The sequence below is a fragment of the Orcinus orca genome, chromosome 1 (genome assembly GCF_937001465.1).
Source record: "Orcinus orca chromosome 1, mOrcOrc1.1, whole genome shotgun sequence".
Taxonomy (NCBI): Eukaryota; Metazoa; Chordata; class Mammalia; order Artiodactyla; family Delphinidae; genus Orcinus; species Orcinus orca.
The window spans coordinates 62,674,825-62,697,417 of record NC_064559.1 but is presented as its reverse complement, the minus strand read 5'-3'; the positions used below and the strand labels follow the sequence as shown (position 1 = coordinate 62,697,417).

At 47.4% G+C, this 22,593-nt stretch overlaps 1 protein-coding gene across 3 annotated transcripts in view; it reads left to right on the top strand.

Moving 5' to 3' along the window:
- The window catches only part of RCSD1 (RCSD domain containing 1), a 68,150-nt gene that overhangs the window by 22,972 nt on the left and 22,585 nt on the right, over positions 1-22,593 (top strand). The gene's annotated exons all lie outside the window — the stretch shown is intronic.

The window sequence follows — 22,593 nt, the reverse complement described above, 5'->3', positions numbered from 1 at the left end:
GGTCTATAATTTACTTCAACTGTTCTCTGAAATGTAATGTTCAGATGGTTTTAAAGTTTTCACCTCATGTGAATAGCAATGCTATAGATGATTTTGTATAAGCTGCATTTTCCTTTATTTCCTTAGCATATATTCTAAAAATAGAACAAAGCATTTTCAAGCTCTTGTTACATAGTCCCAGATTATTGTCTTGAGAGGGCAGAATTAACCAATGTGTAATGCCAACCGCGGTTTTTAAGGGAACAGTTTTCCCCATAATCCTCGTAGCTCTGGCTTTTTATTATTATAACATTTTGCCAATCTGATAGTTGTGTACTGCTACCTTAAAGCTACTTTGCATTTTAGTATTAACTCTCAATGTCCTGTGTCTTCCCAAATGACAACTCTGGGTCAGTATTTTCTCCCCATGCTTTGGAAGTTTATCTTCTTTGATGCTTTCTGGTGTTCATTTTACACAGATTTCACATGCATAAATACGTTGTGTGATTTCACTTAGCAAGGCTCTCCCTGGCAGGCTTTGTCTCCACTAAGTCTTCTTTAGATCAAAGCCGTGGTTCTCAACCCTGGATGCATGCTGGAGTCCCGTGGAGGGAGTTTCTAAAATACAGGACCTGGGGTCCCTTGGGAAATAAAGGAGAGGAGCTGAGCAGACTGCTGCTCTCATCTAACAGATGGAGATCCCAAGGCCCAGAGACTTGATCCAGAAGCCAGAGCCTCGATCTTTTACAATGGCTGGTGTCTTTAAACCAATAAATATTTATTGCACACGTACTATATGCCAGCCACTCTGCTAGGAATAGGGGAAAGTCGAGATAAAGGCTGTGGCACGTGCCTTCAAGGGGCTCATACTCTGGTGAGGGGGACAGACAGCTCGATGTAGCAAGGGAAGTGCTACAAGAGAGGTTTGCATGGCTGGCTGTGATGACACAACCCAGGGGAGAGGTCCATGAAGGCTTTTGGGAGGACGTAGCAAGAAGATGGGTCTTGGATGAAGAAGAAGAGCTACCCAGGTGGCAGGAATAAGGATGAAGGCATTTGAGGTAGAGCAACAGCACGTGCAAAGACATGGAGGCATGGAAATGCGTAGTGTGCTTAGAGGGCTGCAGAGAGGTTCACGGCGGGAAGAGTGGGGTGTGGAGTTGGGCTGCCAGGGTTGGAATCCCAGGTCCACCACAGCTTTGTCAGCTTGGGCAACTCATTTAGCCTCTCTAAGCTCTGATCCCTCCATCTACATTGTGGCAATCATAATACCTGGCTGGTTGGTGGTAGATCCAGTCAGCATCTTTTTTTTTTTTTTTTGCGGTACGCGGGCCTCTCACTGTTGTGGCCTCTCCCGCTGCGGAGCACAGGCTCCGGACGCGCAGGCTCAGCGGCCATGGCTCACGGGCCCAGCCGTTCCGCGGCATGTGGGATCTTCCCGGACCGGGGCACGAACCCGTGTCCCCTGCATCGGCAGTTGGACTCTCAAACACTGCGCCACCAGGGAAGCCCCAATCAGCATCTTTTTAAAGCACTGAACATAGTATTTGGCACATGGTAAATGTTCAGTAAGTGTTGGCTGTTCTTGTTGAGAAAAATTATTATCTTCTAGAGAGGAAAGATGGACAGGAGCCTTACATTCTATATACTAAGAGGTACTCTATATTAGGTAAGCCAAGCAAAGATGGTCAGACAGATTTTAGACAGATTGTGTGGGCAGCAGAGGGGAGAATGGACAAGAGGAAGAAGATCAGAGGCAAAGAGACCAGTTAGGTGACCACAATCTCTCCCCACAGTCAAGAGAGAGATGATAGGGGCCCTTAAGTGCAGTGACCACAGCGAAGATGAAGATGCCAGGCTGGAAACAGAGCTAGAAGACAGATGACTAGGCTTGGTGACCTACTGTTTGTGAGAAAGCAGGGGAGAGAGTAGGATCTGAGGTTTCCTAATTCTACCACCTTTAAATCCGCTCCTGTGCTCAGCCAGGTCCTGCAGGCTCAGCAATCACATCCTTTCCGAATGGGCCTGCCATCCCTGATCTCCAGGGCTCCAACGAACTGACTGCCTGGGATTGGGAAGGCTGTGGAGGAAAAGCACAAGGGCCTTTTATGTCCAAAACTGGATGGAGGCTACCCCTCTCCCCAAGGAAATGAGCTCAGCTTCCTCAAACCCTCCCTCCTACAAAGGAAATCTGAAGCTTGGGGACTTGGACCCTACTCAGGACCCTCATTGACAACCATCTCAGGCATCCGGATGTCCTGGGCTGTCAAAGCGTGTGGTCCAGGCCTATGTCTGCCTGGGGAGGGTGGCCCACAGGAGGGATGTGCTTTGCAGAGCGGAAATGGCTCAAACCAGATATTACCTTGTTTGTTTTCCCTGTGAAGAAAAGAGACCATTTTACTTTCCTCTTTTATTTATTTTTTAGGGATCAGGCAGATATTTTTAATTCCTCTAGTTTCCTGCTCTCTACAGGTGTTTCCTATGGTGTTGCTCTCAGAAAGGACAGAGCCATGACATAATCAGTTTTGTTCCTGAGATTTCCAAAATGTCTCCCCACTCTGTGTGTGCCGCCTCAGGTCCCCTGTGGGCACGGTGAGGTGAGTACAGACCCCCTGCATAATGGGCTCTGTGTTCTCCACCGTTCACCCGTGGTGCAAGGCAGGGCTTGCTCTGAAGACCAACCTAAGCAGCACTATTGGGGAGAGAGGATGAGAGGAAGGAAGTCTTTGGTTTCCAGCATTACTCTGGTAGTTGAGCCCCTAGCAACTGTGGCCTTACAGAGGTGCCAGGTAGCTCCAGTAGAATTACTCTTTTTTTTTGGCCGAGCCACACAGCATGCGGGATCTTCCCCAACCAGGGATCGAACCTGTGCCCCCTGCATTGGCAGCACGGAGTCTTAACCAGTGGACCGCCAGGGAAGTCCAGAATTACTCTACTTCTCATACGTAGGACAATTCTCCCATCTCCGACCAATTATGACAGCCTCGTAGAACAGACGAGGATGTCTTTGCTATTGAAAGGGCAGAATGCTTGTTCATTTTTACCCCCAAAAAAGTTATGCATAAACTAAAATTTTAGGGAAATCATCATGTTTTTCATGCACGACAGAAGCCCACAATGGGAAATCCTTTTATCAAGTGAAAAAACCATTGGTAAAGCAACATAATCTCTCTCAATTGATCTATTTTACAATATTTATGGAGCCTCACGCCTGTCTTTTAGAAGGAATGGAACAAATATTTATTGAATACCTTTATTACACAGCTTGTCTTTTAAAACCTTCACAGCTCTTCTGTGAGTTGGGTATTACTGATCCATTTTATTGATTAGGAGACCAAGGCTAAGAATGGTTAAGGGGTCTAGTAGCCCTGGCAGGCAGGAACAGAACTTGAAGTCTTCTCCTTCCATCTGGAGGTCTATATTCTAATCCCCCTTAGAATTCAATGAGGAGGTAATAATACCTTTGATATTATTTAATATTAAGAACAGTGATATAATGGTGTACATATAATTAAAAACAGATTTATATATTAAACCAAAAGATACCTCCTGGGATTATCCAGGAAAACTGATCGAATAGGGTAAAAACATTCTTCCCCTAAATCAGGAAGTAGCAAACTGGTAGCTTTCTGGGCCAAATGCTGCAGGCAGACATTTTCTACCCTCACTGAGGTTTTCCCTTTTTTTTTTTTTTTTTTTTGGTAACTGAGATGATGTTAAAAACGGAATCAATACATGGCACTTAAAAATCTGGACTTTAATCTCTTGGAAATCCAGATCATCTGGTGATGCTGGGCCTTGAATGATCTTTTGAAAAGTGGCTCAGTGTGCCCCAGACAGGCAGTGGGCTGGAGCTGAGTAGCAGGGTCACCCACCCCCGCTTTCCATTTCCTGCCTGGCCTCTGAAAGCACTGGAGTTTGCAAGGCCCACCCCAGATGATGTGGGAGAGGGGTGTGGAAACAGGCTGCAGAGTACACCCAGGATCTGCATGGATCTTACACATTGGGAAAGTCTCCGTTTCCCATCTGCTCCCAAAGAGGTCATTGCGCCCAGCTGTCAGGCTGCATTCTCAGAATGGCAGCTCCTGTTCAGAAGTTACATCGTTGACATCTAGCGTAGAAGTAGATTTCATAGAAGGGAGGATGGCTGGGTCGTATTAAGCACTCAGAGTGGCCTGGTTTTGAACCCAGCTCCACTACATCAGCATGTGACTCTGAGGAAGTGACTTTATCTCTATGATTACTTGTAAAATAGGACTAATAATCTAATAATATCTACTTCTCAGGGCTGTTGAGAGAATTCAGTGAGCTCCATCTGTGATGTGCCCTGCACATAGTAAGCACTCAGTCAATACTGATTCCTGATCTCTTTTTCCTTTCCAAAAGTGATGCATACATAACCCCCCTGAGGGCATTGTGTATCACCAGGGATGTAAATGAGTCCATGCTGAGCTGTACAAGATCTTTAGAAAATCAAGGTGTGGGGTCAAAAGGAAATCACCCTGTTTCTTTCACTTTTCTCTGGTCTGGTTATTTGGTTTTCCTACGTATCTACGGAGATGGAAGGGGACGTTTTGGCTTCGCATTGATCATTTCTCTTCGCTATTACAAACTGCAGAGAGCGGTTTGTAATAGCGAAGAGAAAACATTTTTAAATGTTTGGGGAGCTACTACAAATGGGGTTAGTGGCCCTAGATCTTAGTAAACCTGAAAACAGCTTTAGGGTGCATGTATATAAACTTAGTGGCACAATAGCTTTATGGAATTATGCACTTCACCTCCTCCTTCCCTCTGGGCATATGTGTCCTGTCCCCAGACGCTCAAGCCCTTGTTTTGATATTTTGAGAAGACTGACAACTCACTACAAAGTTGTTTTCAGGTATTTATTTGTTCACACTAGACTTTACCAAAAGATTTGGGGAGTAGAGCTTGAAACTCTCATTTCAGTATTTAAAAAAAATTTTTAATTTGATGTTTTTCATATTATGTCTTAGTAACTTGCTTTCTTTTCCTTGAAAATATATCATGGACAGCCCTGTGAATTAGTTCCAATTTACTCATTCAAATACACGTACACAGGGCTTCCCTGGTGGCGCAGTTGTTGAGAGTCCGCCTGCCAATGCAGGGGACACGGGTTCGTGCCCCGGTCCTGGAAGATCCCACATGCTGTGGAGCGGCTGGGCCCGTGAGCCATGGCCACTGGGCCTGCGCGTCCGGAGCCTGTGCTCCGCAACGGGAGAGGCCACAACAGTGAGAGGGCCGTGTACCGCAAAAAAAAAAAAAAAAAAAAAAAAAAAAATACACGTACACAGTTTTACATGACTGAGATCATAGCAGCCATGCTGGTTTTTTACAGGCAGTGTTTTTCTTTGGGTTTGCCCCTCCCAAATCATCTCTCCTCCCCTATCACCTCAGCTTCCAGAAACCTCATATGTATACCTTTCTGTAGGATATTTCATATTCTTTAACTATATAAATTATTACATATACATTATACACACATATGATGGATAGGTATGTGTACACATAGACACATAAGGGGGTAGACTGTGTTGCTTTATAAAACTGGGATCATATTATACACATTTCTCTGCATCTAACTGTTCTCACTTTACAGTTTTTCATGGAAGTTTGGAGTGCTCTGATTCATCCTTTTTAATGGTTTCATAATAGCTTGTTATGTGAATGGACCATTAAAACATTTCCCTTTTCATGGCTATTCACTTTGTTTCCAGAGTTTTGCTGGTGTAAACAGTGCTGCAGTCAGCCTCCACGTCCTTATATACCGGGGCTTGTGTGTCTGTGGAGTAGATTCTCAGGAGTGTGGGGTTGAGTCGAAAGATTTGTGTAATCTAATATAATAAATGTTCCCAGATAACTTTCCTAAAAGGCTGTACAACTCATATTTCCTCCAGCAATCTGTGGTGGTTCCTTTTTCCTGTTTCTGAAACGGCAATGGCTGTTTTTTTCTCTTTCCCCTCTCCTTGCCTGCCTGATAAGCATAAAGAGAAATCTCAGCGTTAATCTAATTTGCATTTGCCTGACAACTAGTAAGTTTGAACATCTTTTTATGTTTATTGGCTTTTTGAATTTGCCTTTCTATGAAATGCTTATTTATATCCTTTCTTATATATTGTTCTTGTCATTTTGTGAAAGCACTTTGTATAACAGATATCTCCTTTTCATCTGTGTTACAAATAATTTTTCAGCTCTACTGTGTTCTGTTTACTTCATTTATAGTATTTTTGCCATTAAAAAGTTTTGCTTTTTTATAGTAGAGGGGCAAAAAAATATATATATATATGTGTGTGTGTGTGATATATATATATATATATATATATATATATATATATATATATAAAAATTAGCCTCTGGGATTTCTTTCTTAGTTAAAAAGGGAAATGTTTCATTTTAACACTCTTCTATCCTATATTCTGCTATTACATCCTTTGTTTCAGCTAACTAATCTCAGTTTGCCTTCAAAATGACATGAACCCCGGAGGCAGGCATGGGAAATCAGCAAAGCATGTTGGGAACTGTTATCACAGGCTCCCCTTAGACCACGTGTCCATTCTCTGGCCAGATCTTATAGCTGATACCAGTCTGGAATTTTTCTATCCCCAGCTCTTAGCCTCTGTCTTCTCCTCCCTCCCCTGCCAGTCCCCTCCCCCATTTGCTCCTTAAATAGACGTCTTCCTTCCATCTTCTCAGCTCTCTTCTATATTTTGTCCTTCTTTCTGGTGGGATAGATGGGGAATGTCCCTGAACTCTCCATGTGCCTGCCCCAGGGCCTCCTAGGGTCACAGGGTCCTTTCCAGCCATCTGAGCCGGGTCGCCCTTCCCTTAATGTCCAGCCCTCTCTGCAAAAGGATGTCTGCATCACTGCGGGGGCTGCCTGACTGCCCCTTTGCAGTTCTGGTTTGCATAGTGGGAATTCAGGACAAATGTTTTCCTTTAAACTCCTTGCCGGATTTACTTCTTCAGGATAAATTCCAAATACCTTGGCTTCGTGTATAATAATGGCCTGCATTTAGTGAGCATTTATTGTGTGCCTGACTCTGCTGAGTACCGTACATCTCTTTTGATTCTTACACAAGCCTATGACGCAAACGTTGCTATCCTCACTTTGCAGACAAGGCCCCTGAAATTCACAGAGGTTGGTTACCTGCCCTCGGTCACATAAGGAGCAGAGTAGGGATGTGAATCAAACATTCTGTCTCCGGAGCACTGTATGTAACCACCTTCTGATCCAGCCTTACCCCCGATCCTTACTCCATCACTTCTCCTTCCTGGGTCTTCGGACGCAGCCACATTTACAGCCTGTGCTGCTCCTTGGGCCATTAATCATGCCTACACGGATAAAACTTCTTGTACCACTGTCTGCTTAACTTGCTCTTGTATTGAATCGACCTTTGCTTCATATTTCCCCAACTGGACTGTCAGCTTCAACAGAACACGGACCATGACTTAATTTCTCTGTAACTGTCCCCTCCCCGACATGTGTTGGTCGATTGTTTCAGGAACCTTCTCCAGCCTTCACTAAAATGTTTAACCAAGACTCTGTAGGAATATTGAATCTTCTTCTATCTCACTTGGCTTTAAAATACCTGCAACTATGGACCCCCCAAAATCTCTGCTTAGCTTAGGGTCTTGACTACTAAAAAGGTTCTAATTCCAGCATAAGCCAGTTCTTGGCCTTATTAAGTGAAATCAGTGGAAAGTAGGAACAATCAATCAATCAATATTGGCTTGTAAGACTTCCCATGCACATTTCACTTCATCATGATAATGACCCTGTGTGGTAGTTCTCGTTCCCATTTTACACAGGAGAAAATGAAGTCCAGAGGAGATAGATCTGGGACTATGAGTCCTCTTCAAAATGCATCACAACAACCTGTGCTTGGATGGCAGGATGATTGCAGAAGGGCCGGCATGGGCCAGTCTGATCTCATCACCAACACCATGCTGACCTTGGGGTGGAAGTGAATACCATTTCTACTCCCTGCTTTCTGTGGGGGTGGAGGAGGGGTGGAGGAGGTCCTTCTGCAATCCCAGATCCTCTCTGTGTGAAGTGGCCTGGAAGCCAGTAAGCGTGGAGCCATCTCTCCTGGAAGAGCCACAGCAGCTGCCATCCTGGGCTCCCTGGAGGCGGTCTGGAGGTGTAAGTGTGGGTGTGCTGGAGTGATGGGATAAAGTACTGCTGGACTGTCCATAAGAAAACCAAACCGTCTTGTGAGTCATCCGCTCAAATATCTACATGAGGAACACATTGGCCATTGTCCAAAGAGATTTCTCATGCATGTGGTGGAGGGCGGTACAACTGCCGATAAGAGGGGAGCAAGGGGAGGTTTACTTGTATCTTAGACCTTCTACTCATGTTTCTTCTTGCGCTGGGGGCCTGTATATTTCTGTGTTTGCTACTGGGAGGATCTTTCTTGTGAGGAACTTCTGCTCAGAGCCTGGGAGCCCCCCTGCAAGAAGGGCAACCCCTCCCCTCTCCCTTGCGGCCCCAGAGAGTCACTCACCCTAGAGGGTTCATGAAAAGCTCTGTCTGTATCTACTCCAAATGCTTTCCTGCAGGCCTGTTCTATTCTTAGAGCCGCCCCTAGTTCCTGCTTCAGAACCATGAGGCTTTCAAGCTGGCCAAGGCACTGAGCCCTTGGTGTAGTAGATAGTAAAAAAAGTAACAGGCCGAAGGGTGTGAATGAAAGAAAACAAAACCTGTAGTCATTCCATCTTTGTATGACTTCCCTAGGAAACCAAAGTGAGGGTTTTTTTTTTTCCCCAGCTGGGTAGCAACATGCCTGGGGAAAAACCTGAACTCTCTACTCAGTTACTTTTCCCCTTTACAGTTTATACTTCTTTCCGCCTTTGTATCTCTTCAGTGGTCATTGTTCCTTGTTACTAATTTCTCACCCACTTTCCTCTTTAATGGCTTTTAAACGCCTAGGCTGTTTGAGCCCTGTCCTCTCCCTCTCCTGAAACTCTTCTTTTTAAGAGAATAAGTAACCCCGGTTTGCTAATTGGGAATGAAGGGATTATACTGCATTGCCATTTGATTCCTGGTTTGAGAATAGGAGAGCATCCCATTCTTAGAATCTTCTTTGGAAGAGGCAGATACAAGAGGGATGATGGGGTGCTTTACTTTGCAGAGCTGTGTGTCAAGGTGGTGGGGGCCAGGGGGTAGTATTGATGCATTTCCGTGGGAATTCCTGAGCTTCCTTGCAGAGTTTTTCCTGATTCTGCCTAAATTTAGTCAGGTATCCATCCACCGGTTCATCTACATGAGAAAGGTAACTTAAGCGTTCCCGGTTTTCCTCAGTGATGTTAAAGTAAAAAAAGCAGTTAGCCAGCGGAAAGGGCCTTGGAAAGCATCCTTGACAAGCCCTTCATTTTACGGGTGAGGAGACGGAAGGGCAGAGAGTTCACACAGCTCTCCTGACTGCTGGGTCATTGGCCTCCCCCGCCCCCAAGGTACTCAGCTCTTGAAATAACTCATGGGATCTTCCCTTCTGACTGTGCAGGACAAAGCATGTCTGCCCAGAGGCATAACCTCTTATTCCCACTCCCTGCATCATTCGGACCCAAGCATGTTCCCTGGAGAGCTACTGTGTCCATTCACCCACCGTAGCCCCTGAGGGCCCCTGCTTCCACTTGATAAACTAGCCTGATTAGGCTTGGCCCTACAGGAGCAGCAGCCACCCTCAAGCTCTGGCCATGGGGCTTTCCTTTTATGGTCTTTCATGGTGCAGGGCCCTGGGTGAAAGGCAGGACTCTCCCCTCCTACAGAAGAAGCCAGAGGCAGGCTTCCCTTTGATGGCTCATCATGCCCCCATTACTCCACCCCACCTCCCCGAAACAGCCAACTGAAACCCAGCACATGAACGGCCCTGCTATAAGTGAGGCTACTCGTGGCTGGAGTCCAGAATCTCACTCCAATTAGCTAGTCTGCCCTTTTGCGTGATTCAGAAAATTCCCATTTGTAAATTCCTCTGACATGAAGATGCAAGGCCAACCCACCTGGTCTGCAGACTTGTTCTACAGGATGGGAATGGAAATAACTTGGCGGCAGCAGACCCCTACTGTCCCCCTGCAACTCTTCAGGGCCAACGGGCAACAGCCTGATATCCCTATAAGGCATGCAAAGGAGCCCGCATTCCAACTAATACCTACTGAGTGGTGACCAGTCTCTTAGGTGACAACGATAGCTAAAATGGGAGGCAAAGCTTATTATGTACCAGGCATTAATTATCTCATTTGGGCTTTATAACAATCATATGAGACAATTGCTATTATGAGCCTTATTTTACAAGTGGGGAAACTGAGGCTCAGGGAAGTTAAGTCTTGCCTAAGATCACACATCGAGTAAGAGGCAGGATTTGGATTTGGATCTAAACTGTCCTATCAAACACTATCTCTTAGCATCTTCACGACCCCGTCGGGGGTGTATTAGCCACATTTTACAGGTGAGACTCTGAGTAGTTCAGTCAATTGCCTGTGATGCCACAACCCATAAATTAGAGAATGAGATTCAAACCTGAGCTTGTCAAGCGCCAAATTCTGTGCTCTCATCACCATTCTTGCTTCCTGAGTGCTGGTGGCTGCCCTGGGTTGGACAGGAATGGCTGGGTGTGGCCTGTTCCTAGCAGCTGCCAGAGGCTGCCAGCCTCCTGCAGCCACAGCACCTTCTTGCCAACAGCCAACACGGTGGGGCCCATGGGGCTGGCATCCTGGGACTAAGCTGGCTCCCCTACCCCCAGGGCAAATGAACAAAGACCTCATGCAGAGGGAGTGTGCCTCAACCTCTTCTTTTTTAAACGATGGTGAGCACATTTTTTTAATTTAAAAAAATGTTTATCACATTTACGACATAAAATGTACATACAATAAAATTCACCTATTTTTAAACTACAATTTGATGAGTATTGACAGCTGTATATAGTTATGTAACCACCACCATCACAAGATATAGATCACAATCAAGATATAGAACATTTCTTTCACCTCAAAAGTTCCCTTATACCTTTTGTAGTCAGTCCTCCGCCCCTACCCCTGGTCCCAGGCAATCAGTGAGTTGCTTTCCATCATCATAGCTTTGCCTTTTTAAGAATGTTATGCATATGGAATCATACTGGTAGTTCTTTCATGTCTGACTTCTTTCACTTGGCGTAATGCGTTTGAGATTCCTCCGTGCCATGTGCATATCACTAGTTTGTTCCTCTTCATTGCTGAGTGGTATTCTATGATTTGCATGTAACATAGTATGTTTGTTTATCCACTCACCAGCTGATGGACATTTGGGTTTCTAGATATGGGCTAGTAATAATAAAACTGCTCTAAAATTTGCATACAAGTCTTTATGTAGACACGTTTTCATTTCTTTTGGGCAAATACCTGAGTGGGATTGTTTGGTCATCATTTGGTTGGTGTTTATGTTTAACTTGATGAGAAGCTACCAAAGTATTTTTCCAAGCGCCTATACCATTTAGCATTTCCTCTAACCATGATGAGCATTCCAGTTGCTCTGCAGTCTCACCAGCGTTTGGTATTGTCGGTTTATTTTATTTTAGCTGTTCTTGTGGGTGTGTAGTGATGTCTCTTTGCAGTCTTAATTTGTGTTTATTGATTAATGTGCTGATTAGCCATTCATATATCTTCTTTGGTGAAGTGTCTGTTCAGATACTCTGCCCTTTTTTTATTGGGTTGTTTGTTTTATTATTATGGAATTTGATGAGCACTTTTTAAACCCAAAATGTGAACTCTCAAATGCTTTGGCTCCTGGAGGCATGTAGCATTGGGGTTCGGAACACAGACCTTCGTAGACCATCTGAGAGTGGATTCTAGACCTACCATTAGTAGCTGTGCAATCCTGGACCACTTACTTGAGCTCTCTGAGTATCAATTTTCTCATGAGTAAAATGGAAGTGATTATGAAACCCGTGTCACAGAGATGTTGTGAGGACTGGAAAAGATAATCTTAACATAGTACCCGGCACAATAAACTTACAGTAAATTAGCTGCTTTATTATTGTTGAGAAAATACATGACAAAAGGCTACTATTACTAATTCAAAACCAGTTTCTAAAGAGAGCCATTTGAGCAATGGTAGTTAAGTGTAGATAGAATCACCCAGTAGGGGGATGATGCTGGGCACAGAGGGGACTTGAGCAGCTCATCAGGTCTGGACTCCTGTGGGACTCTTGACCCTAGAGTGCTCCCAGTCAGAGCCTGGAGGAGACACTCCCACTGTGAATCAGCCCCAGGCCCAAAGGGAGCAGCCAGAGGGAAGGACAGGTGGAAGAGAGAGATCAGGCCATCTACAAGCCTCTGCAGGCTGACCGTCAACCCTCCGCCCCACCCTTCCCAGTCAGCTGTTTTGTTCTATAAAGCCCAGTAGACCTTTCAAGTGAAGCAACTTAACTCAGCTTGGTGGTTTTCTTTTCTTCTCTCTCCTTTGGAGGGTGCGGCAAGAGGAGATGGGAAAGATAATTAGTATAACTGCTTCAGGAACCTTTTGGCCCCATCCCAGTGAGTCAGCTTCTAAGGCAGGTAGAGCCTGTCCTGTGCTTTGCATGGGGCCTCTTTGATATACTGGAGATTATGGGCTCCTGCCTGGAGCTTCGGGGGAAGCAAAGTAGGGAAGGACAGCTTTTGGCGTCTGAGAACAGCTGCAGAAACAGACCAGAGATGTGGATTTCAGATCCCGGGCAGACACCATTCCACACCATTCTACCCTGATAGGGAACCCACGCCTCCCTGTGCCTCAGTGCCTCCTTGATGAAATGTGTCTGAAAGTCAGCAGCTAACAGAAAGTTTCAACCATTCTAGATAAAGAAATAGACACATTTAAAGTATTTTTTAGATAGGTCATGTTTTAGGATAGATTGGGTTATTAAAACTAGAGAAAACAGATATACCCAGGGATGGGACTATGAAATTATAATGCATTTCTTAGCCCGAGTAGAGTCTGGAGGCTCAGACTGTTAGGTATGGGATTCATCAGAGAAGGTCTCATTCTTTGCCCTCTAGTTATATTCCAGTGACCTTGGACTAACTATTCAGGCCTGGTATGCCTAGAGCCAACCCTGGCTGACACTTTGTTTCCATTTTTACTTCAAGGCTCTGATCTATGTTTATCAAGCCCTCACAATGTCAGCCCATTGGTGTTGGTTTACTGAGGCAGCATTCATTTATTCATTCATTCATTTACCAGCATTTGAGCACTTAATATGGTAATGGGTTAGGGGATGCTGCTTACAGTGGAAAGAAATAAGCTTGCAAAACCCTGGGTATTTGATAAGCTCCCTGAGTTCCCGGCCACATTCATTGGCCTTCTTTTATTTCCTCAAACCCCTCCTGCTCTTCTCACTTCCAGGCCTTTGTGTAACTCTACTTGGAAGGCCCTTGGCTACCCTCGCTCCCTTCCCTACCACACACACTTTGCTTGGAACCCTTCTACTTATCTTTCACATCTCAGTTTAAACGGCACATCTTTGGGTCGGGTCCCCCTGTCACTCGCTTTCCTAGTCCTTTCCCTCTGCAACATTTATCGCCCGAATAAACAGTAAACTGGGGTAAAAATAATGATGGTTGTTGAACAGTTACCCTCACTAGACTATAACTTACATTATGAAAAGAGTCCGTATCATCTTGTTCGTAGCTATATCCTCGTGCAGGGCCTGGAGTACAGGAAGAATGAATGAATGAATGAATCCAAGATATGGTAAAAGAAAAAGGAGCAGAGGACCCAGCACCACACCCTGACAGGGTGACCCAACCCACAGAGCATCCCAAGGGGCTTCCTGCTAAGAGTCCAGCTCCAGACTGCAAGGGAGGAGGGGAGGGAGTGAAGAGCAGCCGCTGTAACAGGAGAGGCTGCAGCTGACTGGGAGGCAGGCCCTGGTCCTTGGGCGACTTGTTCTAATCTTAGAAGGTATGCCTGGGCTTTCTGCTGTGGCATGAAGGGCAAATGTCCCAGACCTCAGGACACACTCATTATCACTCCTGCTTGGGAAGTAGAAATGGCCCCCAGGGAAGGATATTCTTGGGGGGGGCCTCTGGCTGCAGCAAACCCCAGGAGTCGGAGGGGCTCGCGGTGAAATCAGGTTTATTACAGGACTAACCAGCACAAGAGAGCACGTGACAGGAGTCTCTGGACTCTCTCTGAAGAGCCAACAGATTGTAGATTCACTTGTTGGCCTAGGTGAGTGAATCCCTCTGCATCACCTGTGCTAACTATGCAGAAGCATTTCTTCCACACTCTTCCCCTTTCCCCTAAAAAGAACAAAAAGAAGAAAAACAAAAACAAAAAAAAACAACCAACTGCTCTGAGGCTGCCAGACTGAATTTGGGACTGAATCAGGGTTGAATTTGATCCTGCCCCCCTGCATGCCCACTGGTGGGGGGAGGGAGAAGAGGAAGATGGCTGTGCGTGCGCCGCCTGGACCGCGAGGTCGCTGCTTCTGCCTCCTCATCCCAGCACCATCTCCATCTCCTTCCCAGCCTCCACTCACCCTGCCTGTCTTCAGACTCGGCCATCACCTTGTAACAGGAGCCAAGTTTCAAACCCAGCTTCATCTGACTCCAGAAATCCCAAGCAGGTCTTTCAAGGGTCTGTTCTGGACCCTCTGCTCTGTTCACTCACCCCTTCTGGGCATCTTTCCCTTCTCTTGCCACCTCTTGCCTCTATCTTCCCAGCCATGCTCTCCCCAGGGCTTGCCATCTCTGTGGATGGCACCCTGTCCACCCAGCAGACAGAGCCAGAAACCTGGGCAGTGTCTTGGCCCCTCCCTGCACCTACCTGGTCAGTCAATCCTTCTCCTAAGTTTCTTTATTTGTTTATGGCTGCGTTGGGTCTTCGTTGCTGTGCGGGCTTTCTCCAGTTGCGGCGAGCAGGGGCTGCTCTTCGTCGCGGTGCTCGGGCTTCTCACTTGCGGTGGCTTCTCTTGTTGCGGACTCACAGACTCCAGAGATCTACAGTGTTGGCTCCAACCCTATGTCTAAGCCATCCTTAAGATAGTTACTAATTCCCAGATGGACTTATCTGCTCATGGTCACCCTTGGTCCCAGTTTTCTGCCTCTACTGAATCCTTGTTCTCCATTCTCCTATAAGCCTAGTAGACCTAAACACCCTGTGAATACCTGGCATGTGTAGGGCTCATTAATATCTACTGAATGGTTGAATCAATAACCTCTTCTTGCTGAAGGCATTCCTTTACCGGTGGTGGGCCATAGACACTTTTGATTCTCACAGTACCCCTTTCAAAAGCACCCACAAATAAAAAGCTGCTGCTTTCAGTAGAACTTCCACTGAAGGTTTGCAGATTGCAGGAAGCGATCATAATGATACGACACAGCTAACAATTGTAAATCAGTGACCAGAGATTCCTGTTCATCAAAACCCTTTTGGGCACCCCATCATCAGGGGTTTCTTTCATAGTGGCCATTTCCCCCACAAGTGGCTGACCCTGTCCACTCCTCAGGGTCTCAGGTGCCCCGTCCCCTCCTGTTGTCCTCTACAGTCTTCTTCCCAGCTCCCTTGGCAGATCTGGACCCAACAGGAGGCTCCGCTCAGTGAAAGGACTTTTGGGGGCCAGGATCCACCCTCCGTAGGAGGCAGTAGAAGGGACTCCCCTGGCAGTCCAGTGGTTAAGACTCCACAGGAGGCAGTGGGTTGTCAATTTGCTCATTTTTTTACCTTTCATGACAACAGCAGTGGCCTCTGAACTGGTCTCCCCACCCCCACTGCCGCCAAAGGGACCATCAAAATAAATCCAGTGGTTTTACTCTTTTGCTAAAATCCCTCCAATGACTTTGCATGGCCCTAAGAACAGGGTCCCAGCTTAGAGGGCCCTGCCTGCTCTGGCCTCTGTTTCCTCTGCAGCCTCATCTTGCCCCTCATACCACACGCCCTGTACCAGGCTTAGGGACTTCTAGTAGTTCCCTGGGATGCCCCTGGCCTTGCAACCTTCACATGCAGCTAGCTCCCTCAGCGGGAGAGTGACCAACTCTGCCCACCCTTCAAGCTTGGCCAGGTTGGTGGTTCCTCCCGGAAGCCCTCCTGGGTGCCTCTGGCCAGGTTGGGTGCCCCTGCTGTGCTTTTCGCCCTGTCCTTCTCCAGTCACAGCATCCTGAACTCAATGTCACCTCCCTCTGCTTCTCCTCGGGGAGGCCTCCTTTGACACGGCACCTAGCAGTAATCACGTACTACAGGTGCACTTGCTTATTTGTTCACAGCCTGTCTGTCCCCTGGAACTTGAGCTCCAGTGAGAGTGGGGACTCTCTCTGCTTTAGCGCTACATCCCCAGAGCTCAGAGCCCTTAGAGGGTGCTCAGCAGTACTTGCTGACTGCTTTAGTTTCCTAAGGCCAGTGCAACAAAGGACCACAAACTTTGCAGCTGAAATAACATAAATTTATTATCTTACAGTTCCGGAGGTCAGAACTTCAAAACAGATCTCACTGCGACTAAAATCAAGGTGTTAGCGGGGCTGCCTTTCTTCTAGAGGCTCAGGGGGAGAGACCGCTTCCTTGCCTTTTCCAGCTTCTAGAGGCTGCCTGCATTCTGCCTCTTGGCCTCTTTCTCCATCTTCAAAGCCAGCGATAGTGGGTCAAGTCTTTCTCACATCCCATCACTCTGACGCTGACTCCTTTGCCATCCTCTCCCACTTTGCAGAAACTGTTGGATTGCATGGGGCCCACTTGGATAATCCAGCATAACCTAACATATCTACAGGTTCCAGGATTCGGATGTGGACATCTTTGGGGGCTATCATTCTGCCTTCCACACTGGCTGACCCATCATACTTTAAATACTTGCTTAATTGCCCCTGTTCCCCAGTAGGCCATAAACTCAGGGGTGCAGACAGTATCCATCCTACCCATCTCTGTGTACCTCTCCTCCAGTGTGCTGTCATTCACTGTGTCCTTAGAGCCTCACAGCTATCCCAGGAGGAAGGCGAGGCAGGTGCTGTTCCCATTGTACCGATGAGGAAGCTGAGGCTTCACTAGCTCATGTGACTTGACCAAGGTGGCACGAGAAAGGGCTCCCAGTCCATGCTCAGGACTTAGCCAGCGTCCTTACTGGCAAGCCTCTGAGAGTTCCCTGAATTAGGTGGCAGGAGAGCATATAAAATAAGAGCAATAACCATAATCAGACGAAGAAGGAGGAAGAGAGATGGAAGGGTAGAGGAGAAAGAAGAAGGGTCATGACCCTAAAAGCCATAAAATTAAACTTAGCTTTATTATTATTATTATTTTTGGTTTTTTGCAGTACGCGGGCCTCTCACCATCGCGGCCTCTCCCGTTGCGGAGCACAGGCTCCGGACGCACAGGCTCAGCGGCCATGGCTCACGGGCCCAGCCACTCCGCGGCATGTGGGATCTTCCCAGACCGGGGCACGAACTCGTGTCCCCTGCATCGGCAGGCGGACTCCCAACCACTGTGCCACCAGGGAAGCCCTATTATTTTTTTGATTGCTAGTTAGTACGCACATCAGTTTCTCTGGGCTGGTTTGAGAGCTCAGGAATGGAATGTCTGTTAAGTGCCTGTTAAGTGTAGCCCACCAATGGCTGACCCGTGACGGCCCACTCCTGGACTAAGCGTGGCAGGAAGCAGCAGGGAGCACAACCTAGCCAGCTGGGGCTGCCTCTGGGAGACCTGTGCCCCAGAGAGAATGGAAGGGCAAGGGTAGACTAGATGAGACGCTGGGCATCCCTTGGGGTATTCTCCCCATTTTACAAATAGAAACGGAGGCACATACAAGTTAGGCAACTTGTCCAAGGCCACAGAACGAGTATATACAGAGCCTGGCTTTGAACCCAGGCAGTCTGGCTCGAAGCCTGAGCTCTGTGCTCTCCTGCCCCAAATACAGCACCATAACCCCATCATCTGTGCACTATGCCTGGCACAGACAGGCCTGATTCTGAATCTTGTGGGGACTCTGGGGATATTGGCTACCTCCTGCTGTCCATGGGAGAAGGGTGGTGCAGCCTCCAGACTACAGGGGACATGTTGCGATTTGGGTTGGGGCAAAGGCTGATGGATGTTAATAATCTCATTTACCAACGAGAATCCTGAGGCTCAGAAAGGTCCACCCCAATTATATGTCAGAGCCAAGACTGAAACCCAGATCTGATTCTGAATTAGCTGTTCTTTCCACTCCTGTCACATGGTCCCTGTGCATCCGCAAACCCATCAGACTCAAATTTTTATCCTTACGCTTATACAACAGTTAACAGGTTTCACAGAGAAATTTCACATACGTTATCACTGAGATTTCATTGATAAGGTCCTACACTATCATGACATTCAGAATGAACATCTCCCTCCCATTTCTCTGTTGTCCCTGCTGTTACCTGGGAATGTACCTGGACACTAACCCCGCTGACCCCACCTGGCTGGCCAGCCAAGCATCTGAGGCTGTGGGCTACCCTGCTTCTAAAACCACTGAAGCGGTCAGGCCGGTGTCCAGTGACTGAGGGCTGCTGAACCCTGTCCAGGCCACTGGGCTCCAGCACCACGTCCCGGGAGGAAGTGGGAAGCATTGGAGGTCCCACGGAGGGACACTCTACACGGGGCATGGCCCGTGGATCCTTTGTGTTAGCAGAGCATCCTACCTGGGTTTTTCCCTGGGAGAGAATTGCAGAGGCCAAGGACCTGCCATTTTCAGATTCTTAAAGCCAACAAGTGGGTAGGTAGGGGATATTTGGGACTCTTTTGGTCTTATGTGAAAGAGTCGATCAGCGTTCACGTGTACCTGTTTCTCTTCTGCCTTGTCTAGTTGTCGTTCTTCTTTTTCACCTCCTCTCCACGCCACCACCACCACTCCCCCAATCACTGTTATCCCAGTGCATCCTGCAGTGGTGATGTGATGACTACATGACCCAACAGCATAGATGGAGGACACGAGGTTTCTTCCTTCCCGTAACATTCCAGGGTTTTATCCTCTATCATCTAAGCCAAAGAACTCTTCTGGCCTTGACCCATCCTGTTGGCAATCTGCACCAAAATGTCTGTAAGCCTCCCACTGGGATAACAGGAAAGGTCCCCTCCTTTGTGAGTGAAAGGCAGCTCAGTGCTAATAAGGAGACACAGCTAATATAAGGAGTTCAGTCTTTGGACCTCTCCCCTTCCCTGTTCTATATTTCCTGGTTTTATACTGTCCTGTGACTTCAAATACTATCTCTATCTAGTGACTCTCAAAGTTTTGTTTCCAGCCTGGACACCTCCCCTGAACTCAAGACTTGGGTATATATTCAACTCCCTCCACTGCATCTCAACGTGGATGTCTAATAGACATTTTAAGCTTTCATGACCGAGAAAGAAAGAGCTGTTCACTCCCCATATACCCTCACCCACATCTCTCTCTCCAACAAGCCTTCCCTGACCCAGGAAAAAATACCCCCATGCATCCTGTTGTCCACGTCAAACATCTGGGAGTCATCCTTGATTGCCCGATTTCCCTTACTTCCCACAGTAAGGGAAGTAATTACTTCAGTGCATCAGTAATTCCTACGTCCTACGTCCTAATTCCTAAGCTGTCCTACGTCCAGATCCACCCCCTCTCACCATCTGCTGCTACAAGCCTGGTCCGCTCCACCATCGCTGCTCAGCTGGAGCACTGCCAGAACCTTCCTCCTGGTCCCCTCTGCTTCCACTCTCATCCATCCTCCACAGACAGCCTTTTGATGTGTAACTCAGGTCACGTCCGTCCTCGAAACCCTCCAAATGAATAAAATACAAACTGCTGATTTTCCCCTTCCAGAACGAGTATTGTTCATTTCACTTTCTGAAATAAAATAAAAAACCTAAAGAGAAAGGTTCCCATGGTCCTCGGGGCCTCACGCAGTGGGCCCCAGACTGCCTCTCATCCATTGTCTCTCCTCCTGTCTCCTGGTTGCAACAGGTCCCTGCCACACCTCTCTTTTTCTCTGTCCCTCAGCCTTTGTTCCTCTCTGTGCTTTCTGCTCAGAACAGGTTTCTTCCCATCTTTTCCCCAGCTGGAATTCAACTCACATGACTCAGAGATGTCTGCCCATACCCCCATAGATAAAGTGCCCTATTTCCTCTTTTTCATGGCATTTAACACGTTATCTTACTTATCTGCCTCTCTGTTTACTCTTTGCTACCCTTGCTGGAGTAGCAACTCCTTAAGGGCAAGAACTCTGTCTTGTTCACTGCTTTACCGCAGGGCCTAGGACAATAATGTTTACTGGTGAGAGACTGACTAAGATGACCCTTGCAGTGAAAGTCTAGAGTTAATATAGCATGTCCCTGTGGAAAGAGATCTTCAGATAACGCTGGTGCTGTACTTACTAACTTGAGTGAGTTAGCAACTCTGGGCCATTTTCTGTTCGAGAAGAGGTATTGTGAGAGTGGTAGAAAATGTATCAAGTGCTGTAAGGACAGTGCCTCCCTGATAGCAGCTGCTCTAAGTAGGTAGGTAAGTCAAACGGGCCAACCTGGTTCCTAGTCCATTGTCCTTTCCATCGTCCCCGGGTGGTAATGGTTAAACATTGGGGTGAATGGAAGAGTTAAGGGTAAGGTAAGTGTAAAGGAAGACCCTGGAATCATTGTGACATCCCAAAGAGGCTGTCTGTTGTTCCTTTTCAAATGATGGTTTAAGTATAGTTATATTGGAAGGGGGTAAGTGGTCTTAAAATCCACTACAGTTCTAGGGGCCTCCCTGGCGGCGCAGTGGTTGCGAGTCCGCCTGCCGATGCAGGGGACACGGGTTCGTGCCCCGGTCCAGGAAGATCCCACATGCCACGGAGCGGCTGGGCCCGTGAGCCATGGCCACTGAGCCTGCGCGTCCGGAGCCTGTGCTCCGCAACGGGAGAGGCCACAGCAGTGAGAGGCCCGCGTACCGCAAAAAAAAAAAAAAAAAAAAAAAAAAATTCCACTACAGTTCTAGAAGAGCAAAGAAGCAAGCGTACCTTATACTTTGAGGCTCTGGCTTGTCTGGCCTGTTTCTGGTGAGCGAGATAATCTTCCTTTTAGCTAAGAGCAGGGGTTCCTCAGCCCCCAGGCAGAGCCCTCTCACTGCTTCTCCCCCAAGCTGTAGATGAGGAAGCCTCCCCTGGTGCCTTGTTTCCCTAACCCGTGGCCCTGAGACTGGTAGATACTTAGACCTTGGACCAAGGAGGAGGATGGAGAAACAGGGGCAGAGCCAGGGAGGTACGGAGAGCCCGATTTAGGCCTGTACACAAAGGTTCCACTATGTGGAGGGTCAGCGGTACCCAAATTGTATTTACTCAGCATGGCAACAGTGAGGGGGAAGTTCCATGCTGTCCAGACACAGGGGTTCCTCAGTTCTCAGAAGAAAGTCCCATAGAAACAGAAAATAAACACCAGAGGTGATTTTCTTCCGGCCTCGGCACTCACAGGAACCACAGGAGTGGTTTCCAAGCTTGCTGGCAGAGCCAGGCTGGAACGGTGGCAGTGAGGGCTTGGTAAGCAAGATCTGGGCCCAGGAAGATGGAATGGGGTCAGGGGGACTGCAATCTGTAAAGACGAGGGTCAACTAAAGCAGGACGCAAAGGGGGATGAGTTCAGAAAACAGATTTAAGATGTGGAAACTGGCCCCAAGAAGAAAGGACCAGCTGAGGTCAAAACTGACCAAGACCCGGAATGTGGATGCAGGCGAGAGAGGGGTGAGCTTAGGGTATCAGTGACTCTGGGAGCAGGTGCCCAGGCCCTGACATCACAACTGGGTTGGATGGGGGGAAGGGAAAGAAAGCACCCTTCGAGGAGGACTTTCTGTGTTCCCGGCTCTATGTTCAACACTTAATGGACATCTCTGGAACAGAGAAAGAACTCTAAGTCCCAGAGAGGCTGGGGTGGGGGGTGAGTTCCCAGGAAATCTGGGGACTAGGCAGGGACACTGAAGTCATTCTCAGATCTGAGAACAATCAAGGTGGGAGCAAGACCTTCCCAAACCAGCCTCAGGGCTGAGACAGAGAGAGAGAGAGAAAGAGAGAGGACACCTGCAGGCGAGCTGGAAGGAGACTCTCACCTGCCTGGGGCCAAGGCGGTGTGAGGTTGAACCACTGGAGGAGGTCACTAGTGGTACCTGCTAGACTTGCAAGGCAGAAATCCAGGCAAAGCCTCAAACAGGCTGAGCCACGGTGCCTGTCCACGCCCAAAGCCATGCTTCTTCTGCTGTACCTGCGTAACCCAGCGGCTTATAATAGTTTCACTATTTATATATCGCTTTACAGTTTTCAAAGCACCTTCACAAATTAGGCTACTTAACTGATGTCCATTGCTGGATTATCAGGCCGTGGGAGTCAAGTGTTTCACAGATTATTCTGTCTGGCTTCTCCTGTGTGACTCTGGCTAAGCTACTTGCCCTCTCTGGGCTTCGATGTGCCCAACTGAGAGGAGGCAACAATCAGTCATTCTTCTACAACATAGGATGAGAAGCATCTGGAGAGGTGCTGGTAGTGAGTGGATTTGCCAGCCTTCAGCAAGCTCTGGAGTCCATAGACATTCTAAAGAAAACCCATTCACTGGGCTCCAGGAAAACAAATTCAGACGTATTATAATCTTTCCTTCAACCCAGCTTTTAAGCTCTAAATGCTTCCAGAAGACTTATCGTTCTCTTGCCCCTCGCC